This window comes from Saccopteryx bilineata, chromosome 8, assembly GCF_036850765.1.
Source record: "Saccopteryx bilineata isolate mSacBil1 chromosome 8, mSacBil1_pri_phased_curated, whole genome shotgun sequence".
NCBI lineage: Eukaryota > Metazoa > Chordata > Mammalia > Chiroptera > Emballonuridae > Saccopteryx > Saccopteryx bilineata.
Window position 1 is genome coordinate 7,145,308 of NC_089497.1, and position 23,057 is coordinate 7,168,364.

General features: G+C 42.4%; 1 long non-coding RNA gene across 1 annotated transcript; it reads right to left on the reverse strand.

The window, feature by feature from the left end:
- Positions 1 to 2,146: 2,146 nt before the first annotated feature.
- On the reverse strand, positions 2,147 to 20,221 carry LOC136311999 (uncharacterized). Its single transcript, XR_010726861.1, has 3 exons — positions 20,068 to 20,221; positions 5,335 to 5,579; positions 2,147 to 2,513 (listed from the first exon to the last, which is right to left on the reverse strand). It is a non-coding gene; the product is annotated as an uncharacterized lncRNA (long non-coding RNA).
- Between the last annotated feature and the right edge of the window lie 2,836 nt (positions 20,222 to 23,057).

A 23,057-nucleotide genomic window follows, 5' to 3' on the forward strand; every position in this document is an offset into this window, starting at 1 on the left:
CTGTAACGTTCTCAGAAAAAATGGCATGCCCTTCTCACAGGAGTGTGGCACGGTCTGGGCTCCCTCACCCCACCCCTTAACTGGCACGGGGAGTCCCATGCCAAAAGAAGAGACCTCATAACAAGACAGGATGGAGGATTTTTCCATGTGCTACACGCTGTGGTTTTCAGTGACACCCCGACAGCCTGTCACTTGGATGCACATTTTCCCTTTGCTCTCCGGCTGGGCTGCAGTAACAGCACAAGCTGTTCAACCAGACACAGGAAAGGCTGACAGTTCAGGAAACTTTTTTTTTTTTTTTCATTTCTTCAGCCAATAATCTTGCAGCACTGTGATGTCACCTCACAGTTATGCACTATGACTAACTGTTGGATAGGTGACAGGCATTCCACTGACACCAAGAGCACAATGAAACTGCTTAGCTACTAAATTAGTCATATTGTACATTACCGATAAGTCACTTTTAAAGTATGATGAACTGCCCTTTCAAACAGCATTGCTGTCTAGTTCGGGAAGTCCGGGCCCCATCACTCGTAGTTTAAATAATCACATCCAGTTATTGCAGGGCCTGAATTATGCGAACGATGCGGCTGGTGAACTTCACAACATCCAAGGGACACAGGGCCAAAAGGAAAACACTTTTTATCCTCTATTTATAGGAGAAGTTTTGTACTACAACATTTCCTTGACTGCATCCAAGAATTTGTTATTTCTCTCTGTTGATGATTTTCCCAATCCAAATAGAATGATACTAGGACCCTGATCCTCGGAGGGACAGCGATTACCTAGTGCTGTTTTCTTTTTCTCAGCACAAGCAGGCTTCTGGCCTACAGTTCAACTGCACTGTAAAAGGGTCCTTTTACTGACCACAACCGTAAGATAGATAGTGTCTATTCCACGACATCAGTTGTGAAATAATGATTAATTTCCCCCATTTAAAAAGTATATGTGTGTTAGGAACAATGTAGGGAATACTAAAAAATGCAATAAAAAAAAAAAGAAAGAAAAAAACAGAGAAAAGACAGTCCCCACAATCTCACCCACCCCGGGACACCCATCACTAAGGCTGTGCACATTTCTTCCGGTCCCAATAGAGAATGAACTCAACAAACTCCTCGCTGGGCCGTCCGCTACCTGCTGAGCAGGGGAAGACGAGTTAAGTTTCCATCCCTCTCTGGTAAGAAGCACACAGCTCAACGTCACGGGGTATCTGGAACACAAAGGAGGCATCTAGTGCCGGCCGGGGAGAGCTGTGTGCGGAGCGGAGGAGATGGGAGAGATGACAGGGCCGAGGAGAGAAACCCTAGAGCAGGGCCACTCAACGTGCAGGCCCCAGGCTGACACCAGATCTCACCCGCTGCCTGCAGAAACCCAGAGACAGCACTTACGACTTCCGGAGCCACCGGGCAGAGTAACTGTACGTCTTTTAACCTCCTAACGATCTTCCCACGAGACCTGCATTCTTATGTCCTTTTTATTTCATTTTTGTTGCATTTTTTTATTACATTTTCAAAAAATCAGTCCACAGTGGATTAGCAATGACACATGGAAACCTACTCTGTTACTATAAATAGCTAGGAAACCACTATTCTTAGGGACAATAGCTTAGCGAAGGGTAGGTTAACCAACTGTCCCGGTTTGCAATAAACCCGGCCAAGTCCCAAGCAAACTGGGATGAGCTGGCCACCTTACAAGTGTTTAATTCCGAGGAAAAGTTAGCTGCATGAGAAAACAGATCAGATGAAGGGGAAGCAGTCATCAAAGAAATTCGAGAAGAAAATTTCTCTGAGCCAAAGAGAAGCTTTAGTCTTTAGGTCAGGAGGGCTCATTAGTGGCCAGGGAAGAGTATTAAAAACAGGGCCACAGCGAGCTACATCCTGATGCCTTTTCCAAATTCCAAGTAGCAAGAGAAAATCCAAGAGATTGTACACGCAGCAAGTTGAAATGAACAAAATAAATTATTCTGGTAAAATATAGTATTTAGAATATTACACTCCTTTCACAGAAAGATATGTGCTTTAGCCTTCTAAGTTAAGAAAAAAGAAATGGAAGGATTGTCCTTTCTATACAAACATAACAATGAGGATAATAAATGGAAATCGAAAGCAATACCACAAAGAAGGAAACTGCAAACATGTTAACGTTATTAACATAATTTATTTGCTTTGGCTCAGAGTTTCTTGGCTGGTGATGGTGAAGATAGGGGTCACAACCATTCAGAATGCTGTTATTTTGGTAAAGGAAGAAGTACGCTTCATGAGTTTCTCAGCACGACACTTTTTTTTCTTTTTTTCTGGCACTAAAATCTAAAATTCTCCCAAAGAGTTTAATGTTGGGAGCATCAGGTGGTGTGGTACACGCGGTCCTCAGGGTAGAAATATACTGCAGCAAACGTAAGGGTGACAGTCACATCCATGCTTCCTACGGGGTTCCTCACTGAAGTCAGTGTTTCAGGACGTGTGAATGCACGGCAGCCTCAAGACCTTGTCGACCCAAGGACAGCACCGAGTTGCCTGGAAGGGAGGGTGAATAGTATGTGTCTTAGTGTCCCTTGAATATTGCTTTTCTCAGCCAGACTAAAGTAATCACATAATTTAAGGTTTCATATTATCCCAAAAGAAGTTACTCTTGTGGTCTTTGCACTGACTGGAAGTATATAAAAATTCCACTTGCAAAGGAAACACATTTGGGTTTTGTGTACCCAGCCCTTTCAGTGCTGATTTTGAGCGTTGGACATCAAATCTGTGTGAGATTAGGCCAGTATGCTTCACATGATAAATGCTATTTTAGAAGCTATAAATAGTGTGAACACTTGGTAGTTTAACTTCTCCTCTGACACTCTCAATAGATTTAGTATATATCATGACACTTTCATTGACGCAAATGGAATTGTTTATAAAAGTATTGTTATAGTATCAGTCCTAATAGTTTTTAAGGTAGAAAACACTTCGTTCCCATGACATCTAACTGAGCAAAAATCAGTTTGCATCTCAAATATATAGGTTACCTTGTAAACACTTTTTGTAAAATATATATTCTGTGTAGACCTAATATTTACAAATATATAAACATTAAAAAAAGCATTAAAAAGACATAATAAAAATATTAACCCTGTTTATCTCTGGGTGGCAAGATTTCGGTGACTTCTCTTATTTTCTTCTTTTTATTTGTCTGTAGATTTGAATGACTCATATCATCTTTGCAAGAAGAAAAACAGTATTATTCTTGCCTGACTCAAAGGCACGTCAGGGCGGGAGTGAGTGACGTCTGGACATCAGCCCTGAAGTGCGTCAGCCAGGTGATCTTCCTGCAGCGCCCACCTCCTCTGGCATCAGGGCGGCCCTTGAATGACTGACACGATTAGTAAAGCTTGGATAGTCTAAGAGAGAACGCAAGGTGCATCTGAAACAAGCCCCAACTTGGCCTTGTTAGCAGCTGTATGACTTCAGACTGATTTTCACACTTGTCCGTCTCATCAAAATGGAGACTAGACTGTCGCGAGCATGAAATAAAACGGCTGACGCATAGTCAAGTGCCCGGAGCAAAGTAGATGCTCAGTAGATATTATAGCCTCCTTTGCTCACCCTTTTCCTCAATGAATTTGACCTGGTTCTGGACACACGGGTTCTCTTCCCTGCAGTAACTTCAGTCTTTCGGGCCGATGAAAGTGTGAATAAGAAAGCCCACGGCCTCTCCTTCCCCGTGTTCCTTAGCGGAGGAAAAGGCAGGTTTACTGAGGGCCCACTGGGCATTGGGCACTGTGTTCTGTGTGTTCCTTTGCTTAAGGAAGGCTCCATATTCTCCCAAACACTTTACCATCTGTGAAGTCTCAAGTTTCTACCTTACTATATATTAATGCATTGGCCTCTTGAGAACTATTTTGCATTTTGTCATCATTCACCCTAAAACATCTTCTTTCTTCCTGTTTTTATCTTCACAGAGTCCTGGTTGTGACATCAAAAATGGGTTGGTTATGTCGTTATCACAGGTCACACGTTCACAGAAGTTCATTCCAAAGCATGTGGGACCCTAGAAATGTAAATTATATCTTCCTATCACTTTATCTACATGTTAAAATATCGCCAATCTTTTTCTTATTTAACATGAATTGGTGTGTAATCCGTCTCTCCTATAGATGGTAAGCATGCTGTGCTTAAATTAGCCTTATTCAAGGTGGAGAAAATCAGACCGAAAGATAATGAGTTAGAGATCTCCAATGACTGGCCCCAGTTTTGAAAATCTGACAAGGTTCACCCTTCTAAAGAGAACTGAACCTTGTTAAATGTATAATGCAAAAGAGCACTCCAGCACAGGAATGTTCCTGGGTCTATGACTTGTTCTTTTAAAAGCTTTGCCTCCGTATTTCAGACAGAGATAGTTAAGCAATTGCAGAGGCCCCAGGATTCTTGAGCGAGGCCTTTCGTTCTAACGCTCTATCACGGTTGCATTGCAGGTGAATTGTCCCACAAGGATTCTGTTTTCCTACTTCTTTTTCTTTATCAAGTGCCAATGAAGCTTCTTCTTCCCTCCCTCCCTTCAAATGTCACCCTTTCTCCTCTTTTAAGCTTTTGTTTTGCCTGACCGGTGGTGGCGCAGTGGATAGAGCGTCGACCTGGAAATGCTGAGGTCGCCGGTTCAAAACCCTGGTCTTGCCTGGTCAAGGCACATATGGGAGTTGATGCTTCCAGCTCCTCCCCCCTTCTCTCTCTCTGTCTCTCCCTCTCCTCTCTAAAAATGAATAAATTAAAAAAAAAAAAGCTTTTGTTTCCCTGACATGAAAATTCAAAGGCGGCAAATTGTTCATTGTCACCCTCAAAGCCCCAAATAAACACGATATAATAAACGTGACCTGCATCTCCTGCTGAAAGCATTCCCGGCGATTTATCTCCTACAGCCTGGGTTCGCTGCAAACGCATTTCCAAGGAAATGTCCCCAGATGGCATGTGATCTTTCCATTTTAGACAGGCTGCCTTGATCAGGTGTCACCCAACTGACCTGCTTTTCTCCACCTTTATTCTCGGCACAATGTTGTCTCCGCAGACGATCCACTAAGTCCTGGTTTGGCTTCACTGAGTCCCATTCTCAGCGCTCTCCCCACAGCCCCTGCCACATGCACTGGTTGCTGACACACCTTTTGTTATCCCCTCGCGATTCTCACAGGGCCTCTCAACGACCTGGACACTCCGTGACCGTTTCCCCGGTGGTCGCCTCCACAGCCAGGGCTGCATGGCACTTGGTTTCAAGCTTGTCATCACCTCAATTCCCTCGTCAGTGTCCAGTTGGCTGGGAGCCAGCCCTGTGCGCTCCACCCCACCCCCCTTCCCAGCCGCTTACCTGTCCAGGCTGTCTCTACTCATATTCCTTCCTTTCACTACTCGAAGGGGCGAATCCAGCCCAACGCAGTGAAGATGAATAACGAGGGAGGAAGCCAGTGGAGCTCCGGGACGCTCTCAGATCGCAGAGCGGAGCGCAGCGCGGCTCCTCCATGCCACGCATCCCGGTGCTGCCGTCTCACAGATGACCGAGCTGGGACCGCAGAGTCTAAAGTCACGGACCATCCAGGTGAATCAGTAACAGAGCTGCCAGGAAGAGCATTTATTTCCAAGTGGAGAAAATCATTGACTTTGGAATCAGAGAGGCCTGGGTTCAAATCCCAAGCTGCGTGGCCTTGTACAATGAATTAAAACCCTCAAATTCACAACAGCTTTACTATTAAAATAGGGGTGATAACACCTATCTTACTCCATTAATGAGCTGGGTCTATGGTCACTATTAATTATTAACTAGAATCAAGGTCTCTTGACCCATAGCTAATGCTCTTTACAAGCTAATGCTGTTACAAGGATTCCAGTGTCAACCCTCCAAGATTCCACGTTTGATCTTTATTAACGGAAGTGTTTCTTTGAACAACTTAATAATACTGTGATTCAGTTGATTAATCCATCATATAAAGCTATCGTGCTGGTGGTTGTGAGGATGAAATAGATAATCCTTGTAAATGTAGCATTTCCTACAGTGTCTGGTATGGAGGTAACAACAAAACACTGACTAGTTCTGTATCGTCCCAAACGCCCCAAGCAAATGCACGAATGATCAGCATCATCTCCTGCCATGGCCCCTCAGGAACAGAGCCAGCGTTATCGCTTGGTTCTCTGTCACCCACAGTGCCCGTATTCAGTCATCCAAGCTGCGCCTCAAACAACAGGTGGCACTGGAGCGTGTGGAGACAGAGGAAAGGATGTCTTCCACCAAAGCCACAACTATGGGCAAAGGAAGGAAAGGACAAAGTGCCGGGTAGGTCTCTTAAGGGCTAATTAGTTCTGTACGTTTCAAAGGGTTCCAATTGGCCTCCCCACCTATGGGATCTCGCCATCCTATCCACCATCATTTCTGCCGGCAGAAGTAGAACACGAAGTTGAAGGACACAGTCCTGCCCATTGTACTGCCCCCCGCCATGTGCAGCAGAAGGGGCCAACTCCTCAGCACAGCCGCCCAGTCCGTCCCTGTTTCTCCAGCTAGCCTCGCCGGCCCCACTCCTCCGCTCTGCCCTGGCCTCCCTGGACCTCGAGCATGTTTCTGAATCATCTAACTCAACTTCAGCCTCTGCAGGGGCTTTTTTTTTTTTTTTTTTTACCACAAACGTATACTTGGCCTTTAAGACCCAGTTCAGAAGGTGCCTGTACAAAGTCCTCTATGACATCTTTGTTCGCCTCACCACTGCTGCCCAAGAGCAGAGTGCCCCATTGGCGGCCCCATGACAGCAAACGGTTCCCTCTAGGACAGCGTGTAACACGTGGCATGCCATGTTCGTGTCCCTCTCCCTTTGGAAGGCACATCCCGACCACAAGGGCGGGCCCTTTCCAGGGCCCACCGTCTGTCGTGCGCAGTTGAAGGAACTGCGAATATAAAGAACAAGAGAAACAAAGTCCCTGGTATCTTGAAGCTTAAGGTCCAGTGGGGATAAGTCAAACAATGAACAAAGCGATAAATGCATAAAGAAATATTGGCAGATAGTGACAAGTGCCATGAAGATGCTAAAGTGGTGCCAGATGCTAAAGACGAGTAAGGGAGGGGAAGAGCAACATAAAAGTGGTCACATCGCGGGACTGAAGCGAAAAACTGACGAGGAGCCAGTCATGCCCAGGAACGTCGTGGGCAAGATTGTTCCCGGCTAAGGGAGAGGCAGGAGCCCACAAGCGTTTGCTGAAGGAAGGAAGGGACTAGGTAGGATCTAGTTCAGGGCTGAGAAGGGGACTCAGATCAACCCATAGAAAAACCAGGATGATGCCGACTTTTCAGTCAGGAATATAAGGCCGAGAAAAGCACCAAAAGTCTCAGGTGCATGTTAGACTTGAGATCTTTGGGGAGTTGCGGGGTGCAGTCAGGGGCTAGACTGAACTGGTAACCTCAGGGTGAAGCAGGTTTTATAAACCAATATTTCTTGAAGAATGTTCCAGAAACGCTGTTCCAAACCATGTAGTCACCTTGATGTCTCAATTTGGAAAACACAGCTGCTCTTACATGACTCCCACCCTCTACCCCCCACCACCACCACCACCTGGGCACTCGTATAACAGCACGTTAAATGCCCTGAATGACTCAGTGTGTGGAAAACCCGGTTAACTTCTATTCTCAACTTAATTTGACCACTGTGTGTGTGTGTTGTTCTGTTTGAACACAACGTTGCTTAAATTCTGTGAACCAGTATTTTGTGAAACACACTTTGGGAAGCTCTGATCTAAATCACTCTTTACAACCTACATGCTTTGCTGTGGTAACCTCCAGCTTCCAGTTACATTTTTCTCAGTGGAAGCATCAAAATAAATAAAGGGATATGATTTTTGAAAATACTGAGTACTTTTTGTTTGTACGCATGAAAGCAAAGGGCGCAAGACTCTAAATTTCAAGATAGCGGCAGAGTAGGTAGAAACTACACTCACTTCTTCTGAACCCATACCAGATTTACAGCTAAATTACAGAGCAATCAACCTGAATAACCAACCGAAGGCTATTGCAACTGAAATGTTATAGCCAAGAATTTACAGAAGAAGCCACATAGAAATTGGTAAGGAGGCCAGAGCTGTGGAAAGGGCTGGCCCCCCTGCAGGGCTGAGACACTAGAGGGACATCATGGCTGCAAAACTTCCCCCAGGAGCATGGGGTCTAATCCCCACACAGGGATCCCCAACCCAGAGTAGCAGAGTCAGGAAGAGGAGCCTGCATAGCATCTGGGGGAGAAAATCAGTGAGCACTCAGCTTGCCTGGAAGACCCAGACCCCGTCTCCCTAGAGACAAGCACTCCCATTGACACAGCACCCACCTGAGCAGTGCACCGCCCCATTTCCAGCTGCTGGCGAGGCCACACTGTCCTACTCGGGTCTGCTGGCTGCACCCAGCAGTGACTTTGGGGGCACTTCTTTCTGGGGAGGCCTTTGGCAAGGACTCAGACAGTGACTAAACCGTGTGGCTATGGAAAGAGGGCCAGTTTCCCTCACCCTAAGTACCTAGCCCGCGCCCCTCCCGCCACCTGTTGAAACGTGTGGCCATGCCGTCCTGCTGAGTTCAGTCATGCGGGGGGACGAGAGGGCTGGGTAGAGCTGGAACTTTCAGACCATGTCTCCCAGGAAAGCTTTCGTCCAGGTCCCAGATGGGCAAGTGCTGGGGTGTGTGCTGGGTTGAGGAGCACTGCTATCTTCCCTGGCAGCTCAGCCCATACCACCCTGGGAAGAGGAAAAAGTGCTGGCCCCCGTTCCTAGAGGCTTGCAAGCACCATCCCCAACAGAAGATTTTTTGGATCATCCCTGTCAAGCCCTGAATACCCCATCCCACTGGGCTCAGTTCCATGGGAGGGAGGAAAACCAGCTCACAGCTGGGGCAGTCAAAGTTGTTAGTCCCTAGGAGACTATTGTCTAGGACAGGGATAAAATGATTATCACCCTTCTGTGGGCTCAGCTGGCATCACTCTCAGTGGGAGACTCTTTTCACCTGTCCTCCTGACCCTGGGGCAGCTGAGCAGAGGGGATGGTTGGCTGCCCCTAACCTGAACCTACAGCAGCTCTTCTTGGGGGAGCGAGAGTTGGAGACTTAGGCAGAGACTGAGTGGTTTGGTTCTGGAGTAGGAGCCACTTTCCCTTAATTTTGTGCCTAACTACATGATCCCCAAGTAGGGGGCACACTAGCCCTATCCTCCCCACCCTGGTTGTTCTGCCCTACCAAGTTCACAGTCTGTAGAAGGGGTTCAGGGCCAGCTTGGGCCCATTCTACAGTCTTTCTTTAGATGTCTCTGGAGGAAGACCAGGCAACACTAGGGAGAGGTGGAGTAGCTGAAAGGTGGAGGCAGACCTCAGGGAGTCTTGGTCCTTTTACAGATCTGTCACCACCTCTATGTGGGAGGAAGTTGACTCTAATACACAGCTTGCCTCCTCCCAGACACACCCTGGCCCAGTAGATGCAGCCATAAAAAGTGGACAGCATGGTAACTCCAGAAAAACAGTCCAAGGTCAGTTGCACACAATATCTGACATTGACCTGTACCTGAACCTCACCCACGTGGCCCCAGAACCAGCACAACCAGTAGTGGACTCCAGATCACAGCAGAGCTTGACTCAACTAGCCACACAAGGGCACTCCCAAAGGGGGATTCTTGCAATCACCAGATTGTGTTGGGAACAACCCCACCTCCCAGGGGCAGCCCCTGCACAGCATCTCATACACAATAATTGAGGTTTACCCTTATAATTGGCCAGATTGAAAGGTTATCTCCACCCATGACAAGGCCAACTGAATTTAAGGCTCAACTATAGCAGGAGGATACACACAACCCACAGGAAACATTCCCGGAACACAGAGCGCAGGGGATCTGGAACATTGTGCCACTGAGCCTGACAAGACACTTCATCATAATGCCATCAGAACAACTTTGAGATTCATAAATGACCTACATAATACATAGAGACAAAATGGAGAGACAAAGAAGCATGACCCAAATGAAAGAACAAGAGATATCCCCAGAAAAAGAATTAAATGAAATAGAAGCAACCAAAATACCAGGTGCAGAGTTTAAAACAATGGTTTTAAGGATGCTCAAGGGCCTTAAGGGAAGATTGGACTATCTCAGTGAGAATTTAAACAAAGAGATGGTAAGTATTAAAAAGGATATAGAAACCATAGAAGAGAACCAGTCAAAAATAGAGAATACAATATCTGAAATGAAGAACACACTAGAAACAATCAACAGCAGGGTACATGAAACAGAGGACCGAATCAGTGATTCAGAGGAGAGAGTAACAGTGAGCATCCAAGCAAAGCATCAAAAGGAAAAGAGAATTTTTTTGTAAATGAGGAAAGTGTAAGAGACCTCTGGGACAACGTCAAGCATAACAACATCAAGCATAACAACATCCATGCCACAGGAGAAGAGAGCAAGCTAGGGAAAGAGAATCTGTTTGAGGAAATAATGGCTGAAAACTTCCCTATGCTAGTGCAGGAAAAACACACAACATCAAGAAGCACAGAGAGTCCCAATCAAGATGAACTCAAAGAGATCCACACCAAGATATGTCACAATTTAAATGGCAAAGGTTAAAGACAAAGAGAAAATCTAAAAGCAGCAAGAGGAAGACAGTTAAATACCTACAAGGGAGCTCCCATAAGGCTGTCAGCTGACTTCTCAACAAAAGCACTTCAGGACAGAGGGACTGGCATGAAATATTCAAAGTGATGAAAAGCAAGGACCTGCAACCAAGACTACTTTATCCACCAAGGTTATCGTTTAAAATTGGAGGTGAAATAAAGAGCTTCCCAGACCAAAAAAAAAGAAAGCTAAAGGAGTTCATTATGACCAAACCAGTATTATAAGAAAGGTTAAAGGGCCTGCTTTAGGAAGTAGAAAAAAGAAAAGAAATAAAGAGAGAGAGAAACATGGTAATAAAGAATAAAATGGCAATAAATAAGTTATTATCAACAATGATTTTACATATGAATTAAATTAAATGCTCTAATCAAAAGAGATGGGGTAGCTGAATAGGTAAGAACACATGACCCTGTGTATACTGTCTACAAGAGACCCACCTCAGAATAAAAGTTAAATGCAGACTGAAAGTGAAGGGATAGAAAAAATATTCCATGTAAATGAAAAGAAACAAACAAAAAAAGTATTTATATCTGACAAAATAGGCTTCAAAACAAAGGTCATAACAAGAGACAAAGAAGGTCATTATATAATACTAAAGGAATCAACTCAGGAAGAGGATATACCACTTGTAAATATATATGCACCCAACATAGGAGCACCTAAGTATATAAAGAAAATCTAGGTAGACATTAAGGGAAAGACAGATAGCAATACAGTCATATCAGGAGATCTTAACACCCCAGTGTAATCAATAGATAGATCATCCAACAAAAAAATCAACCAGGCAACAGCAACCTTAAATGACACACCAGATCGGATTAATTTAATTGATAGTTACAAAATATTTCATTCCAAAGCAGCAGAACATACATTCTTCTAAAGTGCACATTAAATATTTTCATAGATAGACTACAGTAAACTAAGACACAAAATAAGTCTAACAAATTCAAGAAGACTAAAATCATATGAAGCATCTTCTCGAATCACAATGGTACAAAACTAGAAATCAACTACAATAAGTAAAACTGAAAACCATTCAAAAACATGGAGACTAAATACCATGTTATCAAACAATGAATGGTTTAACAATGAGATCAAGGAAGAAATTAAATATTACCTGTGAACAAATAAAAATGAACACAAAACAACCCAAAATCTAAGGGACACAGTAAAAGCAGTCTTAGAGGGAAGTTCATAGCATTACAGGGCTACCTCAAAGATCAAGAAAAAAAATCTAAAATAAACAATCTAACCTTACACCTAAAAGAATTAGAAAACAACAACAACAAACAAACAAAGTCCAGAGTAAGTAGAAGAAAGGAAACAATAAGAAGAAATGAATGTCATAGAGACAAAAAAATTACAAAATAGCAATGAAACCAAGAGCTGGTTCTTTGAAAAGATAAATAAGATTGACAGAATTTTAACCAGACTCATCAAGAAAAAAAGAGAGAAAGAATCATAATAAATAAAATCAGAAATGAAACAGGAGAAGTAACAACTGACACCAAAGAAATACAGCGGGTTATAAGAAAATACCATGGCCCTGGCCAGTTGGCTCAGTGGTAGAGCGTCGGCCTGGCATACAGGAGTCCCGGGTTCGATTCCCAGCCAGGGCACACAGGAGAAGCACCCATCTGCTTCTCTACCCCTCCCCCTCTCCTTCCTCTCTGTCTCTCTCTTCCCCTCCCACAGCCAAAGCTCCATTGGAGCAAAGTTGGCCCAGGCACTGAGGATGGCTCTGTGGCCTCTGCCTCAGGTGCTAGAATGGCTCTGGTTGCAACAGAGCAACACCCCAGATGGGCAGAGCATTGCCCCCTGGTGGGCATGCCGGGTGGATCCCAGTCAGGCGCATGCGGGAGTCTGTCTGACTGCCTCCCCGTTTCCAACTTCAGAAAATACAAAAAAAAAAAATACCATGAACAACTACATGCCAACAAATTGAATAACCTAGGTGAAATGGATCAATTCCTAAAAACATACAATCTTTCCAAAACTGAATCAAAAAGAATCAGAAAACCTAAATAAACCAATTACAACTAATGAAAGTAAAGCAGTGATCAAAAAACTGCCAGCAAACAAAAGATTTGGACCAATGGCTTTACAGGTGAATATGGTACTACCAAACAGTCAAAAACTAACACCTACCCTTCTCCAACTATTCCAAAAAATTCAAAGGAAGAAAGACTTTTATAGGCCAGTATTAATTACAGGCCAGTATCCCTGATGAACATTGATGCTAAAATCCTCAACAAAATATTAGAGGAAACTGGATCTGGCAATACAGTAAAAAAATCACACACCATGATCAAGTGGGGTTTATTCTGGATGCTAGGTTGGTACGGTATTCACAAATCAATAAATATGATACATCACATAAACCAAATTAAAGATAAAAATCACATGATCATATCAAAGATGCAGAAGAAGCATTTAATAACATCCAGCATCTGTTTATAATAACAATATTCAGCAAAGTAGAAATAGAGGGATCATACCTTAACATAATGAAGGCCACATATGATAAACTTACAGCCAGCATCATACTCAATGGGCAAAAACTAAATGTGTTGCCCTAAGATCAGGGGCAAGACAGAGATGTCCGCTTTCACCACTGTTATTCAACATAGTATTGGAAGTCCTAGCCACAGCAATCAGACAACAAGAAGAAATAAAAGGCACCCAAATTGGATAATTGTCACTATTCACAAATGACATGATACTGTATATAAAAAACCCTAAAGACTCCACTGAAAAGCTACTAGATCTAATAAATGAATTCAGCAAAGTAGCAGGATACAAAATTAATCTTTAGCAATCAGTGGCATTTTTATATACCAATAATGAGCTATCAGAAGGACACATTAAGAAAACAATCCCATTTACTATTGCAAATAATAATAAGGTACCTAAGAGTAAATTTAACCAAGGAGATAAAATATCTGCACTTGAAAAATTATAGGACATTAAAAAAAGAAATCGAATACAAATTAGTGGAAACATATATGTGTTCATGGGCTGAAAGGATTAACATCAGGCTGACCTGTGGTGGTGCAGTGGATAAAGCGTTAACCTGGAGCCAGTTCGAAACCCTGGGCTTGCCAGGTCAAGGCACATATGGGCGTTGATGCTTCCTGCTCCTCACCTCCCTTCTCTCTCTCTCTCTCTCTGTCTCTCTCTCTCTTTCTCTCTTCTCTCTAAAATGAATAAATAAAAATCTTTAAAAAATAATTTTAAAAAAGAATTAATATCATTAAAATGTCCATACTACCCAAAGCAATTTATAGATTCAGTGCAATTCTTATTAAAACATCAATGGCATATGTCACAAATCTAGAACAAATATTTCAAACATTTATATGGAACCAAAAAATAACTTGAATAGCCTCAGCAATCTTGAGAAAGAAGAACAAAGTTGAAGGTATCGTAATACCTGATATCAAACTATACTACAAGGTCATTGTAATCCTAACAGCCTGGTACTATCATAAGAACAGGCATATAGATCAATAGAACAGAACGAGAGCCCAGAAACAAGCCCATGCCTTAATGGTCAATTAATATTTGTAAAAAACAAGGCAAGAGCATACAATGGAGTAAAGACAGTCTCTTCGATAAATGGTGTTGGGAAAATTAGACAGGTTTTGCAAAAAAAAAAAAAAAGAAACTAGACCTCAACTTACACTACACATAAGAATAAACTCAAAATGGATAAAAGACCGAAAAGGAGTCACAAAACCATAAAAATTCTAGAAGAAACCATAGGCAGTAAAATCCCAGACATCTTTTATAGCAATAGTTTTGCTGATATGTCTCCTAGGGCTAAGGAAACAAAGGAAAAAATAAAAGGACTACAAAAACTAAAAAGATTTTGCACTGCAAAAGAAACCGTCAACAAAATGAAAAGACAACCCACTGTATGGGAGAACATATTTGCCGATGATACATCTCATTAGGGATTAGTTTCCAGAATATATAAAGAACTTACACAACTCCAGGCAGGATGACCTTTGAGTTTCAACCAGGCAGAAGGGCGAGAGCTGGTTAAACACCAAGGTCATTCAGAAGAGAACTCAGAAGGGTCACACCCTAGCAATGAGGCTCAAGCAACCACCAGAGTCAAGCCTACCCCAACCTGGGGGTTGATATAGCCTGCTGCTGGCTGCCCGTTTCTGTAAATAACATTTCAGCGAAACACAATTTGATATAAAACAGCACAGTTGAGTGGTCACAACATAAACAATGGCCTGCAAGCCTAAAATATTTACTATCTGACCCTTTAAGAAGTTTTTTATGAAGTTTAAAAACAAGCCTGTTTGGCCTGTGGTGGCGCAGTGGATAAAGCATCAACCTGGAATGCTAAAGGTCACCGGTTTAAAACCCCGGGCTTGCCTGGTCAAGACACATACAAGAGAGGCAACTACTATGAGTTTATGCTTCTTCCCCCAACTCACCCACCTGCCACCGCCTTTCTTTCCCTCTATCCTCTCTCTAAAAGCAAAAAAAAAAACAAAAAACAAAAACTTATATAACTCAACACCAAGAATACAAAGAACCCAAATAAAAAATGAGCAAAGGACCTGAATAGACACTTCTCCAAAGAGGACATACAGATGGTTGATAGACATATAAAAAAAAAAAGCTCAATGTCACTAATCATCAGAGAAATGCAAATTAAAACCACAATGAGAATCTCCTCATGCCTTTTAGAAAGTCCATCATCAATAAATCAACAAACAACAAGTGCTGGCAAGGGTGTGGAGAAAGAGGTTCGTGGGAATGCGACTGTTGGTGGGAATGCAACTGGTGCAGTCACTGTGGAAAACATTATGGGGTTTCCTCAAAAAAATTAAAAATAAAACTGCCTTCAGACACAGTGATCCCACTTCTGGGATATGTCCTACGAATCCTGAAACACTAATCTGAAAGAATCTATGCACCCTGTGTTCACTGAAGTATTGTTTACAATAACCAAGATTTGGAAACAGCCCAAATGTTCATCAGTAGATGAATGGATAAAAAAAAAAAGCCATGGTCCATTTACAAAATGGAATAGTATTCAACTGTAAAAAAAGAGGGAATCTTACCTTTTGTGACATCATGGATAGACCTGGAGAGTATTATACTAAGTGAAATAAGCCAGCCAGAGAAAGACAAGTAGCATATGACCTCACTTATAGGTGGAAACTAATGAATACAATAAACTGACAAAACAAAATAGAAACAGAGGCATGGACACGTGGAGCAGACTGACAGCTGTCGGAGGGGGGCGGTGGGGTGGGACAGGATGAAAGAAGGTGAGGGGATTACCCATAGAACATACAGATATAAAGCACACAGTCACAGACAACAGTGTGGTGATGGCCAGAAGGAAAGGGGGCGGGGCTACAGGTGGACGTGGACAAAGGGGGAAGTGGGCACAGAAAGAGGCTTGGCTCGGCCTAGTAGGTGCGCGGTGTGCAGATGATGTTCTAGCTTTGTGAACTTTCTGGCTTTGTGAACCAATGTCACCTCAACAATTTCAATTTCAATTTTAGAAAGGGTGCAAAAGTCTCAATCAACCTAATTTCACCACCTTTATTCACCATAAAATCATCTCAACAGGACTAAAATGGATTAATACATGAAAGGATAAGTATGTGTAAATATATACTAATTTAAGTTTTTCGAAAAATAAGAAGTTTAATTACTAAAAGTTAAAGCCCAATCTGAATGCATTTTTATGCACCAAAAGATTAATTAGGTTTCTAAAATTAAAATTAATCATTTCTGTTCAACCAAATTCAAAACAATTAAGCTTATTCATTGCAAACCTATCTTGCTTATTTGGAGTACAAGCATTTTAAACGGCAGAAGTATTAGGCACTTTTAGATTAATTATTCAAGAATAAAATACATTAGACTTCATAATAATATAGACACTTAATAAAGAGGGAAAAATCCATGTCAGAAGTTAATTAACTCCATCGACAGTCTCCCAGTAGCTAAAATAAGACTAATAGCAAGTTCTTCCCATACCAAGCTATATTATAATATTTATATTTTTAATTTTTATATTTTTTATTCATTTTAGAGAGGAGAGAGAGAGAGAGAGAAGGGGGGCTGGAGGAGGCAGCATCACATTCCCATATGTGTCTTGACCTGGCAAGCCCAGGGTTTGAATCTGTGACCTCAGCGTTCCAGGTTGATGCTCCATCCACTATGCCACCACAGGACAGGCTATCTCATAATATTTAAATTCCACTTGAAGAACTTGATGTTTCCTGATCAAGTTTATTCTAATAAATACAGTCATGCAAAACGCTTGTCCTAACCCTATGAAAATGTTAACTTTCAATCAGAAAGTTCACACTTACATCATGAGAATAGACAGAACTCACTTCTAGCTAAGTTTTGATTATAGCCATCTTTGTCAAATAACTCTTCATAACTTTCCATTTTTCTAATACCTCTAAAATTATGAGTCATCTCAATAAAGAGGCCACAAAATAAGTCACTGAGAAAATGAATGCTAGTAGCATAATAACAATAAATGTTAACATTTATAATTCACTCTCAAACCAAGTTTCCTTTGCTACAGTATATTTGTTATACTCCCCAAACTGGTCTTCAAAGTAGAAAATAGTAACTTCATTATTCAGTTGATTAATGTACATCTAATAAAATCAGAACAGCATCACTGTTAACTAAAATTAACCTAAGCTCCCAAAAGTATTGATGGAAACAAGACTCCAGGCAAAATTCACTTTTTAAAGTCTGCCTTTTATTTTGCATTGTGAAAGTCAACTCAGAAAAACTAAGAATTTTCAATCATATTTTAACAAATGCTCGGTAGTTTCTAAACTCTCAAGATTTAGCCTTTATAAAGTACCTCACTCATTCCTGCAATTTTTTTGTTTATGGGGGGTTTGGGGGTGTTTTTTTTTGGAAGTCGCTCAGGCCAAATATCAAGGAGGAATACACAAAATGCTCGATTAAAATGCTTTCTCAACCTGTTAAGTGGCATGTTTATATGATGAAATGCTGTAAAACTTAGGTTGTGTGAGGAGAGAATGGCCTTTTTGAAAAATGATACTGTGTTAATTAGATATATAACATGAAAAAATCTTAATCTACTTTAAATTATACATAAAAATTAACTTTGGATGTATTGTAGATATAAGATGAGAGGTAAAATGTATGATATTTAGAAGAATGCATAAGAGAATATCCTTGTGGCTTTAAAATAAGCCAAGATTTTTCTTTTTTCTTTTTTTTTCTTTTTTTTTTTTTTTTACAGGGACAGAGAGAGAGTCAGAGAGAGGAATAGATAGGGATAGACAGGAACAGAGAGAGATGAGAAGCATCAATCATCAGTTTTTCGTTACAACACCTTAGTTGTTCATTGATTGCTTTCTCATATGTGCCTTGACTGTGGGCCTTCAGCAGACCCAGTAACCCCTTGCTGGAGCCAGCGACCTTGGGTCCAAGCTGGTGAGCTTTTTGCTCAAGCCAGATGAGCCCGCCCTCAAGCTGGCGACCTCAGGGTCTCGAACCTGAGTCCTCTGCATCCCAGTCCAACCCTCTATTCACTGCACCACCGCCTGGTCAGGCAAGCCAAGATTTTTCAAACAGGACACAGAAAGCACTAACCATAAAAGAAAATACTGCTAAATTGGGCTACATCAAAACTAAGAACTTCTGTCCCACGAAAGATCAGCATTCAGAAAGAAGGGTAAGCCATAGAGTGAAAGCAGATATTTGCAGTACATATCTGACAAAGGACTCATCCAAAGATATAAAGAACTCCTATAAGTCAATATAAAATAAAAAGAGATAAAAATAAGCAAATGACTTGAACAGGCATTTTACAAAACAGGGTATTCAAATGAAACATATGATCTCATTTGATTGTATCCAATAAACATATGAAATGAAAATGAAAACCACAAGAACCTCCCCCGCATCCAAATGACCAAAATTTTTTTGGATTTCTTTAAGAGACTATATCATCATGGTAATAAAAAAAATAAAGATGATCGATATACTCCTGTAGAATTTATACAAAAATAAATAAATATATGGGCCTTACCTGTCTAGGTAAAAGAAGAGTTTAAAGCAATTACCTTCAATGGCCTGCCTTCTTAAGTTGAAAGTCTCAAGCGTTGGCAAGAATGTGAAATGCGCGGATGCCCTATATATTACCGGTGAGAGTATAAATTGGTACAGCCATTTAGGAAAACCATTTGGCACTATCTAGTAAAGCTAAATCTATGCCTATGACATAACCCAATAGTCCATTTTCTATCAGAGGAAGGAGTGCATGTGTCCACTAGTAGCTATGTGCAATGATGTTCATAGCAGCACTATTCATAATAGCTCAGGAAGGGCGAATAACACAAAAGTATCAGAAATGGAACGGTTAAATAAATTGTGATGTATGCATACCACAGCATACTGTACCTCAATTACAGTGAGCAAACTATACCTATAATCAAAAATGTAATGAGTTTCACAATCATGATGAGAAGAGCTAGACCAAAAACAAACAAAAACCCTACAACTGTAGCTTTTATATTTTACAATATGCCATTTATTTTATAACTATACCTTTTATATGAAGTTCAACATGAGAATGGAGAGGGAGTGGAGTTCATGCTACAGAAGTCAGAATAGCGGTAACACTTGAGATGAAAGCATAGTGCCTTAAGGGGGTGTGAGAGAAGCTTTTGGGGTGCCAGTATGTTCTGTTCTGAGGTGCCTATTGTGTCCCACTGGTTACATGGGTGTGTTTACTTTGTGGGCATTCATCAAGCTTCAGAATTACAATGTGCGCAATTTTCTGTATGTTAGGCTGCAACCAAATTTATACTGTAAAAATTCTGTTGTGTCCGTAGGACTCTGTCTATGGCGTAATGTTGGATAAAAAGAATGGTGCGGCGTGGAATGGACACCATGGTCCCTACTGGGGGAAGGAGACGGGGAGCGATGGATACGGGTGTAGAAGGCTGTCTGGAATGGATGCATACCACATAGGAATGACCATTCTCTCACAGGGGCGGGTCTTTTATTTGTCTTTTTTGTACTGTTTCTGTATTTCTTGGGCTTTGTCAAGTAGACACACCACCATTGCAATAAGACAGATAAGTGTTGTTTATGTGGTCCTACCAGGATTTATGCAAGAAAAATGAATCAAATAAATCAACACATAGACTTTGTCTGTACAGGCAAAAAGAAAGAGCTGTAGGCAATTACCTTCAATGGCCTGGAAAACAGTCAAAACGGCAAACTAATAGGAAATAAAAATTACATGAAATATATGATGGAAATTTTGTGAAGTGAACTTGGATAAATGTGGTCAACAAATGACTGTTTCTTCAGGAACTTCTTGCTTAGCAAGTATCTAGAGAATTGGCTCATTTTGCCCATAGAATCCTAGTAGATCAATAGCTCACCTGCCATTTGAACATTTTAAATATCTCATCAGCCTGTGGTGGTGCAGTGGAGAAAGCGTCGAGCTGGAATGCTGAAGATGCAGGTTTGAAACACCTGGCTTGCCTGGCCAAAGCGCATACGACAAGCAACGCATTGATGCTTCCTGCTCCTCCCCTCTTCTTCTCTCTCACTCTTCTCTCTAAAATCAATAAATAAAATCTTTAAAAAAAAAAAAAAAAGTCTGTGAAATGCATTTTAATGAAGGCACAGGCTAATCTAGCCTTCTTCTAAAATAAACAGATAAAAGAATAAATGTTTTCCTCCACCTCCTTTCCTTTCTCCTCCTCTCTCTCTTTGCCTGTCTCTTTGCTCACCTCTCTCTTTCCCCCCCTCTTTCTAGGACTGCCTTGCACTGCCCTAGGGCCTCCTCCTTTTCCTCCCTTTATCTGGTCTCAGTCCAGGGGGGTACAGGTGCAGCTAGAAAGGTCCTATGCTTCTGGCGCCCTTGAAACACAGGCTGAAGTGCAGGCCTCACTTACAGAGGAAGATGTGCCTCTGGTTGCTCTAAAATTGTAAGTGCGAAGGGAGAAGAGAAAGTGAGCAGCAGTGGTTTCTTCTCCCCGCTCCTGGCTTCAGCCCCTCCCCTCGGACCCCCAGCCCAGGCTGAGCTAGAGGTCAAGACGCATGCGGCTGCCAACACCACCATGCTGGCTTGTTCACGCTGCCCAGTGTGGTCCCCGAGCTGGGTCTCGGAGCAGTGGAGGAAAAGGAAATGCTGATGTAACATCTAATAGTCATGCTAGGGGTGGGGAACCAGAAAGCTGTTAGGAAAAAAGCCAGGATCCAGACAGTGGAGGGAATGGAGGGGCTGCGAGGGGCCTTCTCACCTGTCCTGGTAGAACGTGCAGAGCAGGGGGGAGCAATGTGTGATGGCGCCAATGAGGTTACACGTATGCAAGTTACCTGAAAACCCCGAAATTCTCCGACTATGAGGGAGTCATTCCAACAATGAAGATAAATGATTTAGGGACTTTCGTGACAACTCAGATATCTTAAAAGAGTATAAACCTCAGAAAAATCAATAGACATCCTAAAAATTCCCCCAGCAGAAACTCTGAAACCTTCATCTAGACTTCCCATTTCAGGGAGACAAGACAGGAGGTGGTTTCCACTGGGCCTAGCAGAGGAAGCAGAAAGGTCACCTACCCACCCCCCCTGCCATCTGCAAGTGTCTAAAATCCCCTCATGCAGGACTGTGACGTGAGGCTGGGAGAGGCAGGTACACGGGGTGAGACTTCAGGCTGGAGCAGGATATCGAGAATTAGCCCCCAGGAGGAGTGAGGGGAGGGGAGCTGCACTCCTGGACCTGTTGACACACTCACCCCCAGAGCAGAAATAGGCAGAGGAGGCTGTGCTGTGGGCTGGCCAGCAGGCAAAGAGGGGGGGAGGGGAGTGCAGGAGGGGGGAAGGGGTTAGCAGGGGTCCCCAAACTACAGCCTACAAGCCGCATGCGGCCCCCTGAGGCCATTTATCCAGCCCCGCCGCACTTCCAGAAGGAGCACTTCTTTCATTGGTGGTCAGTGAGAGGACCACTGTATTTGGCAGCCTTCGAATGGTCTGAGGGACAGTGAACTGGCCCCCTGTGTAAAAAGTTTGGAGACCCCTGGAGGGGATGGGGGGGCTATGGTCAGAGAGCATGACTCAGTTTGAGTACATATTTGATGTCTGAAGGCGATTTGGGGCAAGGCAGAGAAAAAAATTATTTGATAGGAAAAGCATGTAGGCAGATGAAAGAGAGGAGAAAAGGGGATGCTGACTGATAGAAAGTGAGGGTCAGCAGCAGGTTGGAAGACAGACGACAGACATGGGGGCGGGCAAGAATAGAGTGGAAGGGGAAAGACAGCCCAGAAGGGGCAGAAGTCGCCGTAGAACACAGCCTGAGGCCATATCTGAAACTGTTTTCTGTTCTTTTTGTTTTTTAATTATTGATTGATTAATTTTAGAGAAAGAGGAAAGGAAGGAAGGAGAGAGAGAGAGAGAGAAACTTTGATTTGTTGTCCCACTTATTAATGCAGTCATTGGTTGATTCTTGTATGTGCCCTGACCAGGGCTGGAACCTGCAACCTTGGTGTTTCAGGACGAGGCTCTAACTGAGCTACCTGGCCAGGGCCACATCTGAAATAATTCAGGCCCAAGTGCTGCAGTTTGGGATATCCAAATTATACAGAAAATTAAACATAGCCATAAAGCAAGCAGGATAGAATAATGACATTCGTGCACCCCTTCTGAATCAATAATCGTCAAACGCTGGTTACTTAATGCGTCATTCAACCTCCACCTATTTTCCCCCTCTCATATGATTTTTTTTAATTAATGTGGTTAAATATACTCTCGTATTAGTTTAAAGCTCATTCCATATACTGTTTCATTCCATCGGCAAATATTACAGTATTAACCTTTAAAAAACAAGAATTCCTCCTATTCTTTTTAAATAACCATAATGATTATATGTCTTAAAATTATTATATATTACTATATTCCCTAATATCAAGAAGATAGTTTGAAGATATTTCCACACGAAAGCCTGTCCTGTCACTGTCCCCAAAAGCGCTTATGCGTTATAGAGTGACTCAGAAGGGTGAGAGAAACTATTACTCTGAGAAGGGGCCAGGGCATGAGGCAGTTATCAGGAACTATGAAAGGGCAGAGATCTGGCAAGAGATATGCATATTCTGTGACTATTCATATAATACTGCTTCTTCTGGGGCAGTGGCGTAGAGGACAGACATCCTAGAAGACTCCACCATAGCCTTTAAAGACTCTGCAGGTATCAGTAGGCACAAAAGCCAACATCTGAGCTGCGCTTGGTGATGGCAATGCACTGAAACCTAGGTAATGGGAAAAGGATGCTTTATATTCTGCTCATCTCAGAGGTGGTGAACATTTTAATGGCATATCCTCATCTGAAAAAAGAAAAAAGAAAAAGAGAAGAAAAAAGTCTATTGTACTA